The 22,427-nt window shown below is 41.7% G+C and overlaps 1 protein-coding gene across 1 annotated transcript in view; it reads right to left on the bottom strand.

Moving 5' to 3' along the window:
- rtn4r (reticulon 4 receptor) overlaps positions 1-22,427 on the bottom strand; it is a 49,975-nt gene that overhangs the window by 2,203 nt on the left and 25,345 nt on the right. The window lies entirely within an intron of this gene.

The following is a 22,427-nucleotide window of genomic DNA, read 5'->3' as shown; positions in this document are numbered from 1 at the left end:
AATGTAACCGAAAATTAGATAAAGCATGTGGGTACAGTATCAAAAACTATGGATGCGATAGATTTGTCTTTTTTTTTTGGGGGGGGGTTGGGATCAGGAAGATTGACAGGAAATGCGTGGATAGAGAGCTTGAGAGAATGACACATCAAACCAAGGACTCGCTCCTCAGGTCATCTCCGCCCACATGATATTCCCCTGAAATCACCCAGTAATAGGACTGTTCACTTGTTACCATGTCAAAACCATCAAGAATGTCGTTTTACCCTAAATACCATTTGCTCATTTTCAGTCAGAGACACTGCACACACCTTCAAATCAAATAAACTGACAAAATCAAACACACTCTTCATACATCAACTTTATGTACAGATTAGGGAATCCTCTTGATAACAGTGATTCAGCAGGTATTTTGACAGCAGGGGTTTGGGGATCTGGGGACACACCGCCTCCCCGCTGTCTCTGCTGATGTGAAGACTTAAGTAGCTGAAACGAGCACTGTGAAAGCAGACTCATTACAGTTGGGTGGATGGCTTTTATGTGGAATTAGCTTGGTCTAATACGGTGGACATAACTAATGGTGTTTTCAGCCTTCCTGAGGTTGACATTTAGCCTGATGTTGGGGGGGATAAGCTTTCATGCCAGGGTAAGAGATTGATGCTTGAGGCCAAGGTGGAAAGAGGGCTACAGAGGTCCTGCTAGAGTTTCCACTGTGGAGCCATGACTGAATCGTTTCTTTCCCCCTAAGTGCAGCATGAAGATGAGATATACAAGAGGTGTGGTAGCACTCAGAGCGAAGCTTGTAAGATTCTTGTATGTGTTTGCCCTGAAGGCATCCATGTTTAAAGTAAGGCGTATTCCGCATTTGCTCACATTAATTATTTCTGCTCGTCCACTGCCATGGTTCAGATCAGCTCAATGTGCAGCACCATGATGAGTGAAATGGGCTAGATTACCACATGAGAGTGATCATTTCGGACATCACACTGTTGTAGGTACAGCTGTGGTAAAAAATAAATAAGTAAAAAAGAAAAATGCTGTGCATCCAATGTGGCTCACACTCATTCATGTAGACATGAAAGTGTCAAAGTGTCACAGGAATGTCTTGGTATCAGCACATAACGGCAGATCCTCCTCCGAATTTCTGAATCCTATTCTACCCGTGTCCTGACTGAGGATTTCCAATCTCTGCTCCCATGCACATGTGAGGAATCCCAGGCTCGCAGGCATGACAGGTAGCGAGGCTCTCGGAAAAATGCATGAGCCCTTACTCAGCCCTTCCTCCATCCTCGCTCTCTCCCCTCCCCTCATTCTCCCTGCAATGTGTTTTGGTGCAGCTCATCTCTGGACCTTGTTAAACGGAGCTCTGGTGTGGCCTGACAGCAGCCCTCTGCTGCACTTTCCCTCCAATCTCCCTGCTCAGCCGTCAGACTGCCACCGGAAAGCTGTCAAGACTTTCCACTCTTTCTGCATCGCAGCACTTTTCCCTCAGCACTCCCTAACAATAGCAATATTTTATCGCACAGCACGCTTCATGTATCTGCTCTGCCGTCTTCATTTTTTCCCCCCCTTTTTTTCCTGCTGTCTGCTGTCTATTCATTAACAGGCTATTTCCACCCACGCGTTGCATGTCAAAGCCTGGTTTCCTCAGTTCTCGGCATAATATGTCTTGTCTTTGTTAGCATCTGTTGAATGACAGCATAAGCCCTGCAATGTCATCAACTCCATCCCAATTATTTTTCACTCACTAACAGCATCTTCACATCTGCACCACGCTGATTACATTACCATATGCTACAAACATAAATCTAGGAGCCTTGGCTTCCTTGGCTTCCTGACACCTTTGGACCATTTCACTCTTTCATAATCACATTTCTGACTAACCTCTGCATGACTTCGCGGTAGGAGCTCTTATCTTTCACTCAGGAGACTATCACTACACTGTATACAACTGGTGTAAGAGTTGTTTTCACACTATTGATCAGTCAACTGACAAGGCGCCTCTATCCACTTACATTTTTCTCACCACTTTCGTTGTCTTTGCCTCCGATCTGAAAATCACAACAAAGATTGTGCCATCTAATGTTTGGCTGTGTGTCCTCGTGGTTTGTTGAGTTATTGTCACTAAACTTTAATATCTTAAGAAAATACAACAAGGATGTGGAGAGAGGGAAAAAGAAATCCATTCCTTATCGTCTTATGCCAGCTTCGGTTTCAACGCTTAATCTTCCCCTATCTGCTGTGTCAAAACATCGCTCCGAGCACTGCCTTCCTGTTTCAGACCCTGCCAGTGGCCTCTCTTCTGAGAGCTATATTATTGTACAAAAGCAATCATCACTCTGTTTAACAGCAGACAAGCCTCTTTGTTTCCTCCTGACTGACACCGTGGCCCCTTCAGCTTTGAGTAAAGTACATCATTTAACCTCCCCCTCCTCCCTCTCCCTGCCTCTCCTCCAAGACAAGCACTTCTATTTACAATGAGAGCCTGACAATATATGGCAGGTTAGAGGATTGCAGACGACCACTATTCTTGGGTGGTGCGGCTTCCTTGCTTGACTAATTAAATTGCCTGTCAAAACAAATTCTCCAAAAATCATGTGATGTAGCTGAGGACGGTCTGGTTAGGGCGTTAAATGGGGCTGAGATTTGTCTATTGGATATTGGCCTCTCTGTGTCCCTTTGCCGGCACCAAGACGGTGAAGATATGATTTAATTCAGGCAGCTTCGGGCGTGACGATCTGTAGCACCTGCAGTGAAACCTGTTAACAACCCACCTAAAAAGAATTTCATCACCAATGATTTCAGGAAAGTTTTTGCCTTGTGGTCAAAAAGCAGAATTAAATAGAGTATTTTAAGAAGAAAAAGAACTATCCGGACATGAGAGATGTCAGTGTTGTAGACAAACAATAGCAGTTAACTGTAACTTCAGCCAAAAAGGAAAGGAAAAAAAATCCAGGGCTCTCGTAGTAGAGGACACTACATTCAGTTGGAAAAACAAAAAAGAAGCCCACAGGGTTGGTATGAGTGGGTGCAGACAGCTTCTGTTTACTTATCATGTGAGCGAATCACTTAACCAGACTCCTTTGCTCATTTGCATGTGTCCCTGGCATGTTTGGAGCACAGAACATCCGCTCAGAGCTCAGCACTTTGTCTTATTATGAAAGTACAACATGCATTTTCAAAACCCTTCCTCGTGCACCGAAACCCGCAATGAACAAAGAGGGCATGTCGGGACAGCACATTCAGAGGGGCCTCCGATTCATCACGGTGGCTTTACTTTGAAGGGCTGGGGGATTGGGCAGGGATGGCTAACATGACAGTCTTATCCCCTTGGCCCAGAGTGGAAGTGATGTCTCTGTCAGAGATGAATCACAGCACTTTTCCACAGGGACCTCCTGGCCTCTTTTCTGAAATCATACATTATTGTGTTGCTCAGAGGCGGGTCTGCATTTAATATAGTCATGATCCCCTTTCTGTAAGGTCATGTAGCTTGTGTGAATTCATCCATGCATACATAAATTGTTTTTATACCGTGTTGAAATGGATAACTCAGAGAAACTGTATGGGATATGACAGTTGTATGAAGCCCAATTTTAGAGCAGCCTGTGCAGCTGTAAACGGCTTGGCAAGCTCAGAGTAATAAATGGCAATATCTCGCTGCAGCATGAAAAACTCACAAGTTACACAGAAGTTGTTATGAGTAAGAACACAAAAATGGGAAGATTACACTCTGGTACGAAGAACAGATATTTTACCTCTGGAAAGAAACAACTTTTAATCTTGTTTTAAGGTCTTTTCAAACTGCTGTTTGACTTCCAACCTGGTGTTTACTGTACATCTATGTTGGTCTCCACCACTTTTATTCTTCATGTCAGCTATAATAACACTGTTTTTGTTTGTTTTCCTTGTTTTCTATCACCAGTGACCGACTGTTCTGTTCCTGTGTTTGCTCCCATCAGGGGCTCATTACCATTCTCCAAACAAGTAGAGCCTATGACACATGAATCAAGCTACATGCTAATACTGAAAAGCTTTTAAACTGTGCATAAAGTAAGTACTTATGCAAAAATGTTCCTCAATCACACTTGCATAAAATGCCAGCAATTTTATCTAGGGCTAAATCAAGGCCCACCCGTGGTGATTTTGTATGACAAATAATCCAGACTGTCTTATGAGGCGTCGGTGAAGAAATACAGAGATTTCTCATCAGGCTTCATCTATTGTGAAAACTGATGCAGAGAGACTCTAAAATGCTCTTAAATGATTCTATACTGCTACAAAGTTGAAAAACAGCCGAAACGAACACAGGTTCAAGTCCTCAACTCCTGAGGCAACCCAACAAACCTTCGCCTTTTGCTCCGACAGGGCTTGAGTGACTCCGTCGTGGATGTAACTTATCTAATTGTTGCTCTTGTCAGAGTAGATGAGTCCCTTTTCCTGTACTTCAACTTTTTCAAGCATATCCTAAAAACCACTGCCTCTACTTTGACTTATGTCGAGCGTTTGAAAGGCGAGAATTACAGAGTAGCCTACAGTTACACTGTCATGGCAGACCAGGAAAATATTCCATTTAAGTTTGCTTTGAACCTCTTTTCACTCATAAGCCTATGAAAAAGTTTTATTATAGAGAGGAAATGGTCTTCACTTTCAAGAGCGTCACTGAATTGCAGAGGGATTGGTTGGTATAGGGCATATTCATATGGAAGAGGTTGGGATCAGAAAGCCACACTGGACCTTTTACGGCAGCCATATTTACCCTGTCACTGAGAGTATGGTGTTGAAAGGAGCTACTTTCCATCTTTTGCTTAGATTTTCAGTGAAATTATTCTTATTTCAGGGGCATGGAACCTTCCTTCACCTACAGTTTCCACCTTGATGCTGTCTAATTTAACCTCCACTGTGTCGTCTCTACTCTGATGCGGCTTTAATGGTCTTGATCGAAAAAGTTACCAATATTTCTGTTTCATCTTCAACCCACTGCCCCAGAAGAAGGCGCACACATAGCCGAGTACACAAAGACAGACTTTTGCTCGGCTGTACAACATTGATGAACCAGATGCCATGATCTTAAATAAAGATGTAGACATCAGATCAAACAGGTTATTTAGGACGTGATGGACCAGCGAGTCGAGCTGGAGTCCCCTTGGCTAACCATGGAAGGGTTCAACGGTGGCTCCAAGATGTAGACGAGGACACAATTAGAAGATGAACTGGTGGGGGTGGGGATGGGGGTGTTGGTTGGTGAGGGGGTGGGACAGATGAGGTTCTGTTTGACACACATCTGACACAGCACTTGCCCAAGCAGATGGCTCATGAATAACTGAGGGAACTGGAGGTCGACTGGCAGAAGGTAAAACACAGTCTGCATGTGGAGAAAGACGGGTCTTCATAGACCTATGCTTGTGTGTGTGTCTGTGAGAGTGTGTGTGTGTGTGTGTGTGTGTGTGTGTGTGTAACTGTGTGTGCAAACATAGAAGAGGTCTCCTCTTGTTTTGTGGGGAGAAATCAAATCAATACCAATACAGTAAATAACTCTGGCTTGGCATAGCTGCGGTAGGCAGATAGTTGTCATGTCATGCTACTGAGAAGTGACAGCGGTAACAATAGGCAGTGGGCTGGTGATATCCTGACAGTGAGAGAATGAGCTCGCAATCAGAGGGCTGTCGGATCGAATCCCTGCTCGACTGGTGAGCAATTGGACGCGAAAGTGGAAGTGAAGAGTTCTCCCTTGCAACAACTGCCATCAAATTACCATCGACCCCTGAGTGATGCACTGACCTCCCAGCTGCTCAAACTGTCATCCACTCAAGGCTGCGTTGTGCTCAACATTTACTAAACTGTTGTTGCTCAGCACAGTGGTGAAAGGAAAATTCAGTAAATTCATGTAGTTGAACTTGTGTACTTATGGTTTCTTCATGCAAACTCTATCCTCAGCTAATACTGTAGAAGAGAAAGAACCGAATAATACATGGTAAAATATGGCTAACAGTCCGATTTCGTTCCACCTCAATTGCACATAAATTCTTCAGTAGTACATTTACACTTTACCTGTATATTGGCTCCTGTTACTTTTGATACTTTCAGTGCAGTTAATACATTTTAAGTAAGATTTGTGTTACAGGATTCATTCAATATGTGTAAGTATTTTACATTGTTATAATAATATCATTTCTTACACTGGTGCTTTAGTGTTGCATTTCAACACTTAAATTTGCAGTGACAGAGTGCAGAAAAGAGTGGATTTGTTTAGTCCCTATAGTGTCAAGCTCCACAAACAATGCATCTCCTACTGCAAATCGATAACTATTCCTTTTTAGAAAACAAATTGACACGATTTGAAAAACAGAAGCAGGAAAGGTCTATCTGTTACAAATTTGTAGTCTAAAAAACTGAGGTTGAAACACTCAAGCACTGTCACCCAGAGTCATTTTCTCCAACTTCACAGAGCTTCTCAATAGAAAATATAATTGTGTATTCTGTTCTGTTTTCACAGACAGCTATAGGTCTACTTCTGACTTTTAAAGACCCTATGATATACACAATTGGTTAAATGTCCCTTTAAGAAAGGGATAAATGCTTCCTGCACAGCCGGCTGTATATATGAGCAGTGTTTCTGCTACTATCAATACACTTAGTTGCTAAAATGGCCATGGTTTTTCTTGTAAGTTGCGTTTAAACGTAGCTGAAAGAGAGTTAGGTATGCTTAAATGCCACTACAGTGGATTAATTGTAGTACGGTGGCATAGTGCCACTGGATTAGAGGGCAAAAATGGCACATTCCTCACAACTCTATTGTATAGTTGGCAGCACACCAAGTTGCCCTCAGTGCTGCTACAGCTCACTATGAAATGCTCCACAGAAGTGCATTGGGAGTCAAGTCTACCCGTGAGGTTTTGCAGAATGGCTGAAATCCAGCTCCGTGCCCGCCTCCACATGTCACAGACATGGGCGATTTTCCCATGTGAAACCATGTAAAATGCATAATTCAAGTAATGTAAGCTGAAAATAATTCAGCATCCACCGAGCGTGAGTGTGTGGGGGTGTCCAGATGTACTCCTCAAGCCAAAGAAGTGCAAAAAATTTCGGGATGCCCTACTTTGCGTTTTTGTGCTGTTCGGGCTGCCAGCCGTGCAGCCAAGTGTTTTTGTTTAACAGAGTGTATAAGACTTTATCTTATCTACACATGGCTGCAGTACGGTGTACATTTTAGGACATCCTCAGGTGTCAGGCTTCAGCCTCAGACTTTAGATGAAAAGGCATAAGGTCTTAGGAAAACTTCTGTCAGGTGTCCACTAAACAGCCTCAGAAAAAAGTCGCCAGACCAAAAGGCATCAGAAAAAAGTCGTCATACCAAAAGGCGTCAGAAAAAAGACGTCAGACCAAAAGGTGTCAGAAAAAAAGCTGTCTTTGTCAGAAAAAAGGTGTCAGAAAAAAGACGTCAGAAAAAAGGCATCAGACCAAAAGGCATCAGAAAAAAGGCGTCAGAAAAAAGGTGTCAGAAAAAAAGGCGTCAGACCAAAAGGCATCAGAAAAAAGGCGTCAGAAAAAAGATGTCAGAAAAAAAGGTGTCAAAAAAAAGGCGTCAGGAAAAATGGACGCAGAACAAAAGGTGTCAGAAAAAAGGTGTCAGGAAAAAGGCTCAGAAAAAGGCGTCCAGAAAAAAGACGTTCAGAACAAAAGGTGTTCAGAAAAAATATGTCGACCAAAAGTCATCAGAAAAAGGCGTCAGAAAAAAGTTGTACAGAAAAACGGCGTAGAGAAAGGTGTCAGAAAAAAATATGACAGACCAAAAGGTGTTCTTTCAAACTTTTGGTTTTTATTTTTTTTTTTTTTTTTTTTTATTTTTTTTTTTTTTTTTTTTTTTTTTTTTTTTTTTTTTTTTTATTTTTTTTTTTTTTTTTTTTTGTTATTTTGTTTTTTTTGTTTGGTATTTGTTTCTTTTTTTTTTTTATTTTTTTTTTTTTGTTTTTTTTTTTTTTAATTTTTTTTTTTTTTTGTTTTTATTTTTTTTTTTTTTTTTTTTTATTTGTATTTGTTTTTTTTTTTTTTGTTTTTATTTTTTTTTTAATGTATTTTTTTTTTTTATTTTTTTTTTTTTATTTTTATTTGTTATTTTTTTTTTTCTTTTTTTTTTTTGTGTATTTTTAAATTGTTTTTTGGTTAATATAATATGTAATCTATATACTATTTTTTTTTTTTTTTTTTATTTTTTTTGTTTTTTTGGTTTTTTTTTTTTTCTTTTATTTTTTTTTTTTTTTTTTTTTTTTTTATTTTGTTATTTTTTTTTATTTTTTTGTTTTTTGTATATTAACTTTTTTTTTTTTTTATTGTTTTATTTTTTTTTTTGTTGTTTTTTTTTATTTTTTTTTTTTTTTTTTTTTTTTTTTTTTTTGTTTTTTTTTTTATTGTATTTTTTTGTTTTTTTTTTTTTGTTTTTTTTTCTTTTTTTTTATTTTTTTTTTTTTATTTTATTTTATTTTGTTTTTGATATAAATAATTCAGTTGGGGCTTTTTTTTTGGAGGGGGGGCCGACTAGTAAATTTATTTTTATTCTTTGGGTATTTAATGACATTCTTCGAAACACGACACCGGTAACGAGCTGTCGTGCAGGCAAAGAAGACTGCACCCGAAAGATACATGCGTCTCCGATATGTAAACGCCAGGTAACACCGGACGCGGGAAGTGCCCGATAGAGGGAACAGTGTCTGTTTCCATCCGGCGCCTTGTTAACGATTGTGTTGTTCACAACCGATGCACCGCGGAGGCACCTGCGCAGCCGGCTCGCACCCTGCAGCGGATCGTTTTGGTCTATTTTGTCGTGTGAGTCGCGAACTATCGCATCAATTCTGGGCAGGAAGTTACCCCAAAGAAACACAAGAAAATTCTGGTTTTAATTTTCATGATTAAAGCTATTTTCAAATAAAATCTGAGATTGACAAATACAATGCGTGTGTTTGGTTTGTGATCTCTATTTGTGGTTAATACTAAACAGAGCATGAGTATGATGAACACACGCACATAACCTAGGCAACAATACACACACACACAGCCTAAACACCAGCCACAGTCGACCACACATACACTTACACACGCAGCACAGACCTCACTGCCTAACACAGGCAGAGGCGCTGGGTTGACGGCATGGAGAAATGCGCGTCTGGTGTGAATGGGTGGGCTCCAGCTCGCGCGCGGTATTTTCCTTTTGTGCAGGCGCTTCTGCCAGAACAGCGCGGATATGTCGTTCATGGACATGAGTGTTGATGGTTTACTTTATTTGATATTGTTGTTGTTTTTACATGTCTAGCATGAAAAACATCATGTTTTTTATGTGACGTGAAATTTACCACCATTTTTTAACCTATAACTAAAGATTATAGACTATTTAAATATTCACACAATTTCAGTTTCAATGATTGTATGTGGATAAATACATTTATTGCAGAACGCTTTGATGAGCAAGTAAATAACAACTCATAAACAAGAAATTTAGTATCTGTGCTAATTATCATGTCCACATTTTTGATGTTTTTAATTTTACCAGCAGCAAAAAAAAAAAAAGTATGGTCTGCAGACGGTTAAAATCATGTTTTTGTAGAAATAAAAAATCAGTCAGTTTTTAATCTGGATGTATTTTTTTCCGACACCTTTTTTCTGACCACCTTTTGGTCGATGCCTTTTTTTGACGTCTTTTTTCTGACACTCTTTTTCTGATGTCTTTTTCTGACACCTTTTTTTGACGCCTTCTTTCTGACGTATTTTTTTGACACCTTTTGGTCTGAATTCCTTTTGCTGAGCCTTTTTTCTGCGTCTTTTTTGACACCTTTTTTCTGACGCCTTTGTTTGACGTCTTTTTTTTGACGCCCTTCTTTTTTCTGAGTCTTTTTTCTGGACACCTTTTTTTTGACATATTTTTTCTGACGCCTTTTTTCTGGTCGTCTTTTGTTTGACGCTTTTTTTTGTACGCCTTTTGGTTCTGACGTCTTTTTTCTGATGCCTTTTTCTGACGCCTTTTTGGTTTCTGACGCCTTTTTTCTGACACTTTTGGTCTGACGCCTTTTTTTCTGACGCTTTTTGGTCTGACGACTTTTTTCGAGGCTGTTTAGTGGACAACTGACTGTGGTTTTCTCAGACTATTGCCTTTTCATCTAAAGTCTGAGGCTGAAGCCTGACACCTGAGGATGTCCTAAAATGTACACCGTACTGCAGAGAAAATAAACGAGTGTGGCGTATACACTACATGCCCCACGTGTGCAGTCGTCACACTTAGCGCTCAAGCAGACTTTGGCACAGGTGTTAAAAACATTTTAGCAGACATTCTTTTTTTTTTAAACAGAGCGTGTCATCCTCCTCTTCAGAGGATTGTTTGAAAATCTAAGTTGCAAAGAAAAAACACAAGAGGAGGCATGAACAATTGGTTCAGTCTGGAACCTGTAAATATCAAATCTGAACTAACTGCTTCAAAGAGGACCTACTATGGCCATATTTAGTCTTTATCATCTTATTCTTGATGTTAAAATAGATTTACATAGCCCGGTGTGCTCTGATTGGTCAGGCTACTACCATGGCAACATGTTCCAAATGTCTTGCTATAAACCAACTCTGTGGCTATAATGTTCTGCCTTATCGGTCTGAGCCCAGTCCTGAATAATAGAGATTCACTTTCCTGCTGGTTTATGATGCTGGTGAATCTGAAATCATGGATAATTCATCTGAGCGACCAAAGTGGCCTATTGCGTTACAATATTGAAAAACGTTTCACATTTATATCTTTGTTATGCTGCTCAGTTCAACACAGTTGAACATCACAAATCCACAATAATAATAATGGCGACTGAAAGGCTGCGAGCCCCGGGTTCCCCCGTTTGGCCACATTAAATGTGAACTACACAAATAACAATGTTTGCATTGTTTCTGAAGCAGGCTGCCTTGAAGTGCCAGACCCACAATACAGTGTTTGGAGCAGTGGAGGGAATAGTGAAAAATAATAATAATAAAAATAAAAAATGGGGTAGATTTCTCCAGGCCATTGGGAACATGGTGTCTGTTTGGCAAGAAAACTCTTCATTATAAGTTGTTATGTGCTGTGGTTTGTGTGGGTGCATCTGTGTGCTGAGCTCGAAGGGGGGAGGGTGTCCAGCATGCAGGTGGGCAATGAGGTGACTCGTACAAATGAACAAATCGGGTTTTATTCCTGAGAGTTAATTCCCTGTGTAAACTTTGAGCCTTCTGACTCTGTAGAACATTTACGTGCACAAAGAGCTCAGAAAAGCACCAAAAGCATTCTGATTTAATTGAATTATATTTCCAGTTTTTAGTCCATTACAGTCTGCAGCTTTGTCACATCTTTGGCAGAGTTTTGTCACATGGATATTTTCAGGACAGGGTTCGGCCAGTGGTGTAGTCTAATTTGTTGTATTGTGTGTAAACCAAAATCTTAATGTGTTTTTGAAGTTGGTACAGTGTTCATACCTGTATCACATATTAGATTAGTTTTGTTGTAGTGGGTATACTGAAAATATTCATGTATTTTAAGTGGGTATACCTGACTACACCACTGGGTTGGGCCACATTGTTTGGCATGTGAATGGTGCTACAGGTGGCTCAGTATTATTGAGTTTAGTCACTACAGTTGACATTATCCATGCTTTGGGAAATGTAAACATAAAGTACACAATTGTCTTGAAATCACCGTACCTGATCCCTTTCTTTGCCTTTACTTCATCTATGTGCAAATCTGCATTAGTTACGTAATCACTGGATAATTGGAGTTATACATACCCCCATCTCCATAAATCCACCTTTTAATTGAACCAAATTATGTTTCCTATAAATGTAATGAGGACATGTTGTTCATTTATGCATTTGGCAAGTTGAGAGATATTTGTTTTCTGCCAAAAAAATCTCTGCTCTTGCAGGGACAATATCCACGTAGTGACTACAATGTTATCTAACATTTTAATGAACTCGTTGACACTCGCAGCGCTTGGTTACAATTCAGGAAAGATTGTGGTCTAGTTTTATACAGAAAAAAAAAACACATCAATTACAACCAAACCAACTCCTGGCAACTCTGCTACTTTTTAGAAATGTTAATAATTTAAAACAAAAAAAAAACACATCCAGCCAGCAACTCAGACTTTTGGAGCCCACTGTATATAATATCAACATAAATTGACAGGTTTTTTGATGTGTATATATATATTTATGTATATATGGTAATATTGTTAAACATACATAAACATATACATTTGTACCTGCTAAATATTTAAATCTATAAAATCAATCATCAAATCATTAAATCAATCATTAAAATGTAAAGGTCTCATATATCATCTGGACTATATGTAAACACATTTCATATATGAAAGTTCAATTTATGTACATATCAATTCCCATTTGACTGTGTTTAGCATAGCGAGTGGATCGTATTTTGAATGAGGTTCTAACAATTCAAGTGTTAAATTAGCAAAAAAAAAAAAAAGAAGATATGATTCACCACTCCCAAAACTGAATCATGCTCTCATGCAGTCGTGGGGCTCTCATATCATCAATTTTGAAATGGGCAAGGATCACACGAGTCCTCACAGTTAATGCATTGCACTGGCATGAAGGCCTAATGAATCACTGCTGTATTATCTAAAAGGGATAACAGCCCCAGTAAATATTGGATGATAGCTTCATATAAAGCTAACACCTCCTCATGTGAAGTGTCAGCTGGCGAGGGAGAGCGAGCGGTGACAGCACCCACAGGCAGCCTCGCAGATCTGGGCATGTGAAGATGAGAAAACACATTGAGGTGGTCAGGAAGCAGAGAACACGCTGTAATGGGCGGTTACACCATTTTGATGCTAGTTTGATGCCATTGTAGTTGAGCTTTCAAAAAGCCATCAACTCCAATTTTTTTTTTTCCAAGACCTGGAAGTAGAGCCAGTGCAAACATTATCCAGCCCCTCATCTCTCTGACAGCTTCATTACGACAAAATTTGGCAGCAGCTCCCTTAAACTCCGGACTTGTTGTGCTTGTTGAAGAGAAACTATAGCAGCAGCTGAAGTGTTGTGTTTGTCTGAATTACAATTTAGGGGAGAAAAATACATCAAACAAGCACTTAATCTTTGACTGGTGCGGACTGAACCAAAGTCATTCTATGAGTGATCCATTTAGTTGGTTTGGAAAATTGCTATGGAGGAAGAGAGTGGCTGAGGGGGGAAACCAGAAGGATTTCTAAATGGCTGCTTTGTTCTTGACATGGACACCAAACTTAACCTTGCAGTAGCTTTTTGTCCTCAGGATAGAAAAAGCTGCAAGCACACACATTAGTCATCCCCCAAGGTTATGCATAGGTGAATGTACTGTACAGCATGGAGGGGTGTTTGGAGGAGGTAGATTTAGTCATTCGTGTGAAGATGCAATAAATGATACAGGTATATCTACAGCCTGAAGCCAGCAGCAGTGAAACCGAGCCTGGGAATACTTGACATGACAAACCATTACTGACACGCTTTTTTTTCTCTTTTCTTTACTGTCATAATGTGTCATCTAACCTTCCTCAGTCGTCTCCAGTTTCGCAGTATTGCACTCTGCTGGACCGGCCAGCTGACTGTGCAGACAGACTGCAAATGTGTCATCTGCAATCACCTCAAACCAGAGGACCTGAGTGAGACTGGGGCGAGTCCAGAAAGACATGCTTTAACCAGAGGTACGGCTTCAAAGAGCATCACTGAACTCATCCTCACTGAAGTGGATACAATGCTTACTATGCCCATATGTCACGCACAAGCACAAGCACAGACACACACACACAGACACACACACACACAAATCCATATGTTCAAAGTTCAGGATTCATTTCTCTCCTTTATCACAATATGTACAATTACATGTGTACAATTACTTGTGCTAATTGAGAGATTTTCCTATACTGTAGTCCTTAACATGACTTAAAGGTACTATTTGGAAAGGTGACATTTCCATGTTGTTTCATTATTGAGAGCAGGGTAGCGTATCAAAGTGCTCTGTCCACAGAGCAGTCAGTCATGTAACATGAGCAGTCAGGACTTTTGTAACATTGTGATGTCACAACAAAGCAGTCACTACTCTCAAACATGCCCCAAGCCCCGCCCACCCTGACTCACTCTCTTGCCTTGCAGGATTTAGTTTCTGAGTATTTACATGAAGTCTGCTATATTTCATTCATCTATCCAATCAGAAGACAGGCTCAGAGCCTCCTCTCTCCTGATTGGCCCCGCAACCTGTTGCGGCAAGAGAGAACCACAAGAAAGGAGATGTAAAAACTATATTGAGATGGTTTTTGGTTCTTAAAAACAAATACACTTTTTATGGATAGTAAAACCACAATAAAACCAAGTAAAAATGCAAGTAAAGTGTAAAATATGGGACCTTTGTGGGAATAAAGATAAAACTATGGGAGATCACCTGCAAGTGCATTGAATATCAGTAGATGGAGGCTTATGTTAACAAGAAAACCAAATTTAGTCCACATGTTATGTGTCAATCATGGATCTTAAAACCTCTCTGTTTCTGAGAAAAACCCAGTGGTTGAACAAAGCACAGCCTCCACCAGAATAAGAAAGTGCAGCAGAGTTATATTTCACAGTAAAAATGCAGACAGACAGAATGACATAGCTCACCATGAGATGTCATGTCATGTGGTACGGCGCTCAGCAAGCTGTTATCTGTGGTGCCATAGCCACAACTACACACTGACATATGGGAGGGTTGTTTTCATTTGGAGAGGATGAAAAGGGAAATCACGTGGGACAAACACCTCCGCCGACGAAAACAGGGCATTTTAACCAAGTGTGAATGGCAGAGAGGGACCGGAGTGCTGTCCAAGAAGAGGAAGTCAATCAGCTGGAAGAAGATGAATGGGGCAAATAACCGGGAGAAGGTGGGCAGGCTGTGCGGAGTTGTGCAGTTTGTAGTCATTGACTGGCTTGTTGCTTGTTGCAGGGGGTGGGAGGGGTGGAGGGGGGCATTTAAACGGTGTATCACGACACAACAGAATGTCAGCCTGCTTAATCTCTCAACTCATTTGCAGCACATTCAATTACCGCATCTCACACGACACGTATACGCTCTCGAGTGCCATCTTATAAGGTAGCCATTAGTTATCCATTATCTCAAACAATGACTGTGTAATTTCTTTTTTCTTTTTTTTTTCATTCCCCATGCATGACTCATTGTCAGACGCGCGAAGGAAGGGGTACAGAGACTCGACGCGCCAACGGGCATGTAGAAGAAGAAGGAAAAAATAAACTCCAGGGGAAGAGGGACGTCTTGAGACCAGCAGAAAATGAAAAGAATGAGATAAATGAAATAATAAATAAATAAATCAGGCAGATCATGGTGCAAGCTTTAACTAATTCTGGCCAGCTTTCTTGTAGATCCATCTATTTTGGATGTGTAGGCAGCCTTGGAGGCATCATGACCTGAAAAAGACAAACCTCTCCCTTCCTTTCATCTTTTGAGTCAGTTCCTGCAAGCAAATGTATTAGGGCCAGTAACACGAGGCCTCCCTCTGCTGTAATGAGAGCAGTGTTCTCAGCAGCGTTTTTCCTTTTTTTTCTTCTTTACTTCTACCATCACATTGTTTTTTTTTTCTCCAGTAGGACTCTCTTTCCAAAATAGTTGTCAGAGGGATAAATATTTGTGGAGGCTGCAATACTCTGCGAGCGTATGTAGGTGGATTCCTGACATTAGTGAGGTATAGGATCTCATATCTTCCTCTGCCTCCACATAACATCTGATTCATTCTCTCCCCTAGACCTTCTTCCACTTACACCCAAACCATGTGGAAGCTGCAGCTCTGAAACTGAATTTGGCCCCAGCCTCTGACTCAAAAAAGTGTTTACTGTATATTTTAAAGCACACAGTGCAGAATCAAGATCTTCAAGTGCACTAGTAGGTCTCTATTCTCTGCAATGCTTTAAACAGAAATGACAACCTTGCAGCATTTTGACTGAAAATGAAACACCACTGAGTGTTATTACAGGATCGGATGGAAATAGGAGGTGAATAACAACAACAACAAAAGAAAAAGACACTTATCTTTGCAAAGTGGAAAAGAAAAACTGGACCCGATCTGAAATACGATAAAAGATGACACTCAGAGGGGTGGAGGTAAAAGCCAAAACCAAACACACCAAAGAAAGTGGAGGCACTTTCATGTAAAGGTTACGGCACTTGTCGGGAGAGGAGGGGGAGGGGGGTGGGGGTAAACTTGGATTTCATCAACCAGAGCTTTGAATCCCATCCAGCGGACGATGGCCATCTGCTCTTCTTTTTCATAGCTATCTGGTGTAAATGTCATAAACCGAAAACTTACGAGGCGAGAGAACCCATGAGCAAGTCGGCCATCTTATCTTTCGGCGAGGGATCAGGCACAGCTAAACTGCAGGATCTCTGCAGTGCACCACAGCAAAGACTCACTTTAGTGACTTTGAGGGTTTCTTATATTTCCCATGTGAATTTTTTCTTTGCCTTTGGTTGAAAGGGTGGAATAATGGACCTTTTGCACGGAGATGATGATTTTTTCGGGGGCATCCCCACTTTCTGTTCTTGTCGTCCCCACCACAACCACCACCACCCAGCCCCCCAAAAAAGATGGAGGAGACTGAGGCTGCAGTCTGGTTGGTTTAATAAGCCCACTTCAGAGAGCGTCTTATAGCGAGCGCTCGTTCCTTTGGAAGAATGAAAGGAGAATGACTTGTGCATTATTTACCACCTGCCTCAGTACCGCGGCTCCGTGCGCAGACAAAGCGGGCTACTGCAGGAAAATGGATTTTTCTGCAGAGGAGCTCTGATAAGAAGGATAGAGGGATGAAAGGATAGAAAACAGAAAAGGAGGGGATGAATACAGAGAGACATTAGTATCATCCCCACCCAGCCAATCCCCAAAAATCAGTTACATTTCTTTGCAGCAGCCTGTCTGCTATCGGCTCCTCTTCCTCCCTGTTGGCCTGATAAGGGCAGTTCTTTACATCAGAGGCCTCCACGGATCAGTCACCTTTTTTACTGGAAAGGTCGAGCTCTGGCCTAGAGCTCAGTTCATGCTGGGGAGTCATCATTCCTGCTCTTTATCTCCCAGGTGAGGGATGATCCAAGGGCTGAGTGCCATGCAAGCCTGCCCCCAATATGGCCCCTAACCCTCCCCTCCAATACACCTCACACCTCCTCGGGCTGCATCCAAGAGAGATAGTGAGAAAGGGAGCCAGTGACGTATGAGCAGCGGTTCCACAACACCTCACGGCAAAGCGGCCATCAGATAACGCCAGAGTAAAGATCCAACAGTGGCAAGTTGTCACGGTGGCGGTGCGGTATCTGAGCGATGGGTTGGTCAGGCTATCTCCCAGCACCTCTCGCTCCTGAACAAGCGACCCAAGAGATGAGAAGCGGGGATAAACGCGTCAGCACATGGCAGCCACCTGAGACTCTCCTTTTCTACCTGCTGGAAAACTGAAAATCCCCTGCAATCTGCACAAATCACTTCCCCTGAATCCAGCGCAGGTGTATGTGTGTGTGTGTGTGTGTATGGGTTTATGCTAAATTGTCTACAATTGTATGTGTGCGCCGCTGCTGTTGTCACAGTCCCAAAACGGCTGTAGCACTGTAAGTGATGCGCTGGCGCAATTTGCGTGTCACTGTACTGTGGGACGACCCAACTGACAAGACTTCCTGCTTTGCTGCCTGGGTAATGAGTCATTCCAGCCCTGGAGAAAAACAATCTGGTATTTTTAAACTGCATCCTTCAGCTGTTCCTTTCTCCCCGGAGCTCCAGTCGGTAAGCTCTCGGTGGATTGTAGTAAGAACGCCATTCCTGGCCCCGCGTGCTAATGGTCCCTGATATATCTGAATAATACAAATGCATTACGGTGCTTTTAATGCTGCTCCTGGTCCATCCACAGCCTGCTGATTATGACTTAATGCACCACACAATTCAACTAAATACATTATATGTGTGACTACAGACTCTAGCCATAAGACTGGTGACATTCGTGTGCTGTCAAGTTACATCATTAAAGTGTTTTAAATAGAGAAAAACGGCCAATGCTATCAGTATTACTGAAGTGTGAGTGAGTGTCTCTCTCAGCCAACCTGAGGTCTTCATTTGAGGATCTAAAGAAAATTGGAGTATTGATTTATAGTGCAAAGAAAGAAAAAGTAAAATTACAATTTTCCACATATTCATATGTTTCACACCAAGATGGTGGACGTATAAAGTTATGAGGAAAGAATAATAATAACCTGATTTACTTTAGTAATTCAGTCTTTAATGTGACTCTACTGTTCTGACTTGTCATGTTTCTTTGTAATATGTTCCTTTGTGTCTAAGTAGAAACCTCTCACTGCCACACTAATCAAGCATCAAAACTGTTTTTGGACAATTTGCAGTCAAACATGTTGTATGAGCCAGTGCCACCACCACCAGAGCTGTACTATATTTTTCATAATATTAGGACAAAGCTAAATTAATCACTGATTGTAATGATTGTAATGTCGTTATTGCACTTTTACAACTGATACTGTAATCTAAGTGGCACTTTATTGTTCGGGGTTAAAATGGAGATCTGTTCAATATTAAATCTGTGGTTTGATCCAAAAGTCAAGAGAAGATAAATTGAGATAAGGACTTAAATCTTAATTTGCAAAGTAACCAGTGACAGAAGCTCTCTGAAGGAGCCCTATGAAATATAATAGAGCAGCACATAATAGAGGTACCATACAAATGTGGTACAACATTGTGAACATACTTGATGGTGAAATCATTAACTGGCTTCATAGAAGATCTTTGATCCTGAAATGAATGGGAATGAATTAAAAGCCGTCAGAAGAAGAAAAAAAACCTTTCTACACTTTGTTCTGGTTCCTCTATCAACTTCCACTTTGTTAAAGCTTTTCAGTCACTGTCACCTCAGTTGTCCTCATATTCCTCACATCCAACATATTGCTTGGTTGGCATGGACACATCCGAGCCACCGGTTGTGAAAAACCACCAAGTCTGTCAAATGAATATCCTCTTTTCTGTTGTCACACTCCCACAGTCTGTGTTAACGTCCCTCTGATTGATTGTGCGTGGTGACATGTCGTACGGCGGGGATGTATACGCTCCTGTCCATGCAAGGGTTTGCTTATTTTGTGCGTCGCCTTTTTTTCAGGTTATGTACATATGATTGCGGTGCTTGCATTTGACACGCAGCCCTGACAAGAAACAAGAAAGAAACAGACAGTGCAGAACCAAATCCCTCTTGATCCCCTCTCATATGAAAACATCTCAAGTCCCCCTCTCCACCGCCAACCCCTCCTCCTTCCTTCGTCTGCATTCTGCTTAGAGAGGCGCTAGCGTTGCGGCGCATCACCTGAGCAGCCATCACCTGACAGCAGGGATTTCAATCATTCTGCTGAGCTCGTAACCCTGTCCCCGCCGCCACCTCCTCCTTCACTCCCCCCCCAACGCAGCCACCCGCCTCTGTCATGCTAATTTACTAGCGCACACTGATGTGAGCACTCTGGTTTTAGGGCTCTTCTCATAGACCTCCATCATGGGCTGGCAATTAAAGTTATGCATGATTTGAAACCGGAGCACAAAAGACGATAATTTTACACTCTCCCGGGGGAAATCGGCTCAATCAAAGGTCATAAGACAACATTGCTTCGCTATATACACACAAGGTTTTCCGAGGAAGAAAATAGCTCAGAGGTAGATAACATAAAACGCAGGGAGAGCTACTGTAAGTACACGTAGCTTCACAGGTACACCAGTGCATTTCTAGGGGGCATCTAGAAATAGCAGCTGTGCAACAACTGCAGTGGTTAACAATAGATCATGTTTGCTCTTCCACTTTTGTTGGCTCTATCCATGGTAAACTGCCTCCGGTAAAGTCGAGTAAACAAGAAAATAGAGGGGCCGTGTCTTCTCTGAGCAACAAATCACGCTCCCACAGATTATCATTAGTCTCAGTATAGCCAGCAGAAAGTACGACAAGAGTCTTGTGGCTCAATGAATTGAACAAAGATTTGGTCATAAAGGCGAGCAGTAAATCACAGTGTGCTCATATGAGTCCAAACGGAAAACTCTTAATGGGCTAATCCTGATGCCGTATCCATAAACCCCTACGTGGGTTTCTTGAATAACAAAGAGCGAAGATGCACTTTCCGAGCTCACCGGGAGCTTCAACACTTCCTTATGAAAATGACATGCCATTTATGATTAATGGCATTACCGGCTGGCGTAAGATAAGAGCTCAATTAGCTGTGTGGGCACGGACCTTGACTCTATCTCCAATGACTAATCCTGTGGCTTTTGTTATGATCAGCAAGAGCAAAGTTTTAATCTTGGCGTCTTGAGTGCCTGGCGTTGGCCCAAACACAACAGATTCATTAGCAGTTAAAAAATTAAAAAATAAAGACTGCACTTCACTGCTGCAAGTCGCACAATTCAACGCCCGCTCGATGGCGTTTATGTCGCGTAATCTGCCAATCTCTCGCCATTGGCAACATCAGAGGCGACACCCATTGGCAGTAAATTAAATTAAGTCTTTTTTAAGTGAAATGAATTCATCCACCTTGTTAATATTTCAGAAAGAAGAGGCCTCTTGAGAGTTATCATCCATGCTAAGCCCACTCATCCTCCCAGGCGGGTGTGCTTTCGCCTTCACATGCTTGCACTGATGCTACTTCCCCTACAAATATATTTCCAGCTACAGCTGCAATGCCCAGGGAGTTTTTGCTGAAGCCCATAATCTCTACGGAACTCGGCAACTGTCAAATGGCTGTGGATTTCAGACGAATACGGTACAAAAAAGGTCCCAGAACAATGCTCTTAATATTTCACCAGTTTCCCATTGGAAGCAGCCAAGGACAATCCTTTCAATCTTGCAGTTTTAATTTGGTTTGCAAACTTTTAGCGAGGCATTATGAGGATCCTTGATTAAATATTTAAAAAAGGCACACAAGGATAAAGCTGTCAAAGAAGCGAGGAATGTAACTCTACAGTAAAAAGAGGATATGTGTATGTGCTCGTAAGACTAACAATAGCAGATATCTATAGTGTTAGTGGTTGTGCTTTAAAAAGCCCATTGTGCATGATGCTGCACTTTGTAGCGCTCACCCTCTGCAGGGGGAAACGTAGCGCACCATCTGTTCTCCCGATCCCCGGCAACAAACAACAGACAGACTAACGCAAGCAGCAGACAGACCAGTAGACACAGGCAGGCACCACTCCCGCACCAGCAAAGAATTGTGGGAAACAGGGAGGCAGCTACGCCACAGACGCAAAGGCAGCTATAAATGTGGGATGAAAGCAGTCATCAGCTGCTAGGATTTGATCAGGAGGCCTGAGCTGACACTGCTCTCCCAGGAATGATGCAAATTGAGGCAGACACTGCAAAGGAGCCGCCTCGCGATGAGAGAGAGAGAGAGAGAGCGACTCGATGGGGAAAGGGAGCGAGGGGGAAAGGGAGACGATGGGTTGGGGGCAAAGAGATGAAGAAGAGACGGAGAGAACGTAGCGTCCATACGATGAGGAGGGAGCTTCGACACACAAGAGTGTAAAAGCAGGGTGGAATAGAGAAAGAAAGAAAGGCTAGTGTATCTAAAGAGACAGGCTGCAACAACAAGAGACCTGACTGGGTGTGTAAGGGAGGGGGGGCACAGGGAGAGAGATGGAAAGAGGCAGGGGGAAAGAAAGAGAGGGGGGAAGACTTAAGGATGCAATCCGATGTTAAATCCAAGATGCCAGGTGTCTACACAGCTCGCTTCAGTCTGAATGCTAAGCAGCGTTGTGAACGTTATTTTTAGGATTAAGATGAATGTGGGCGTTTCGCCACATGCGAGCCCACACCCAAACAAATACAAACATCGTGTGAGTTCAGACTGTACATATAGTGCTGCAGAAGCAAACATATACGACACCATGTAAAGTGTTGAAAGATGGAAGAGAATGTGGAAGAGGGTGGGGGGGGGTGAAGAGAGAGAAGAGAATCTAATTGCTCTTAAATATGCTATGGACAGGAGAGGAAGGCTTAAGCTGCCCCCTAGTGTTCATCCCAGTCCCTGATGGCACCAGAGCAGCACAGTGCAGAGAAGTCTCCATCTTAACAAGGTATTATGTCTGTTATTACATCCTCAAATCTCATTTTCTTCACACAAGCGCACATAAAAAAAATAATAATAATTTTTAAAAAGCGTCTGTAGGGTGGTATTAACATTTGACCTATTTTCAACACACACACTTCCAATATTTTTCCTTCAGCAGAGTGTCGTGTTCCTTATTTTTAGTGCAGCTCCCTGCCTTGTTTACCAGGATAGTGGTACTGGTTTCTTGAAACGATGTGATGCACTGGGAGCAATGGGAGCTCAGTAAAACCTCATTAGAGGGTTACAGCTTGTGTGGGGTCGTTTTCTGAAACCA

The sequence above is a fragment of the Trachurus japonicus genome, chromosome 9, assembly GCF_045865225.1.
Source record: "Trachurus japonicus isolate A0001 chromosome 9, Traja_1.0".
In the NCBI taxonomy this organism is placed as follows: Eukaryota; Metazoa; Chordata; class Actinopteri; order Carangiformes; family Carangidae; genus Trachurus; species Trachurus japonicus.
Note: the sequence above shows the minus strand (reverse complement) of the source record. Positions and strands in the feature narration are given on the sequence as shown.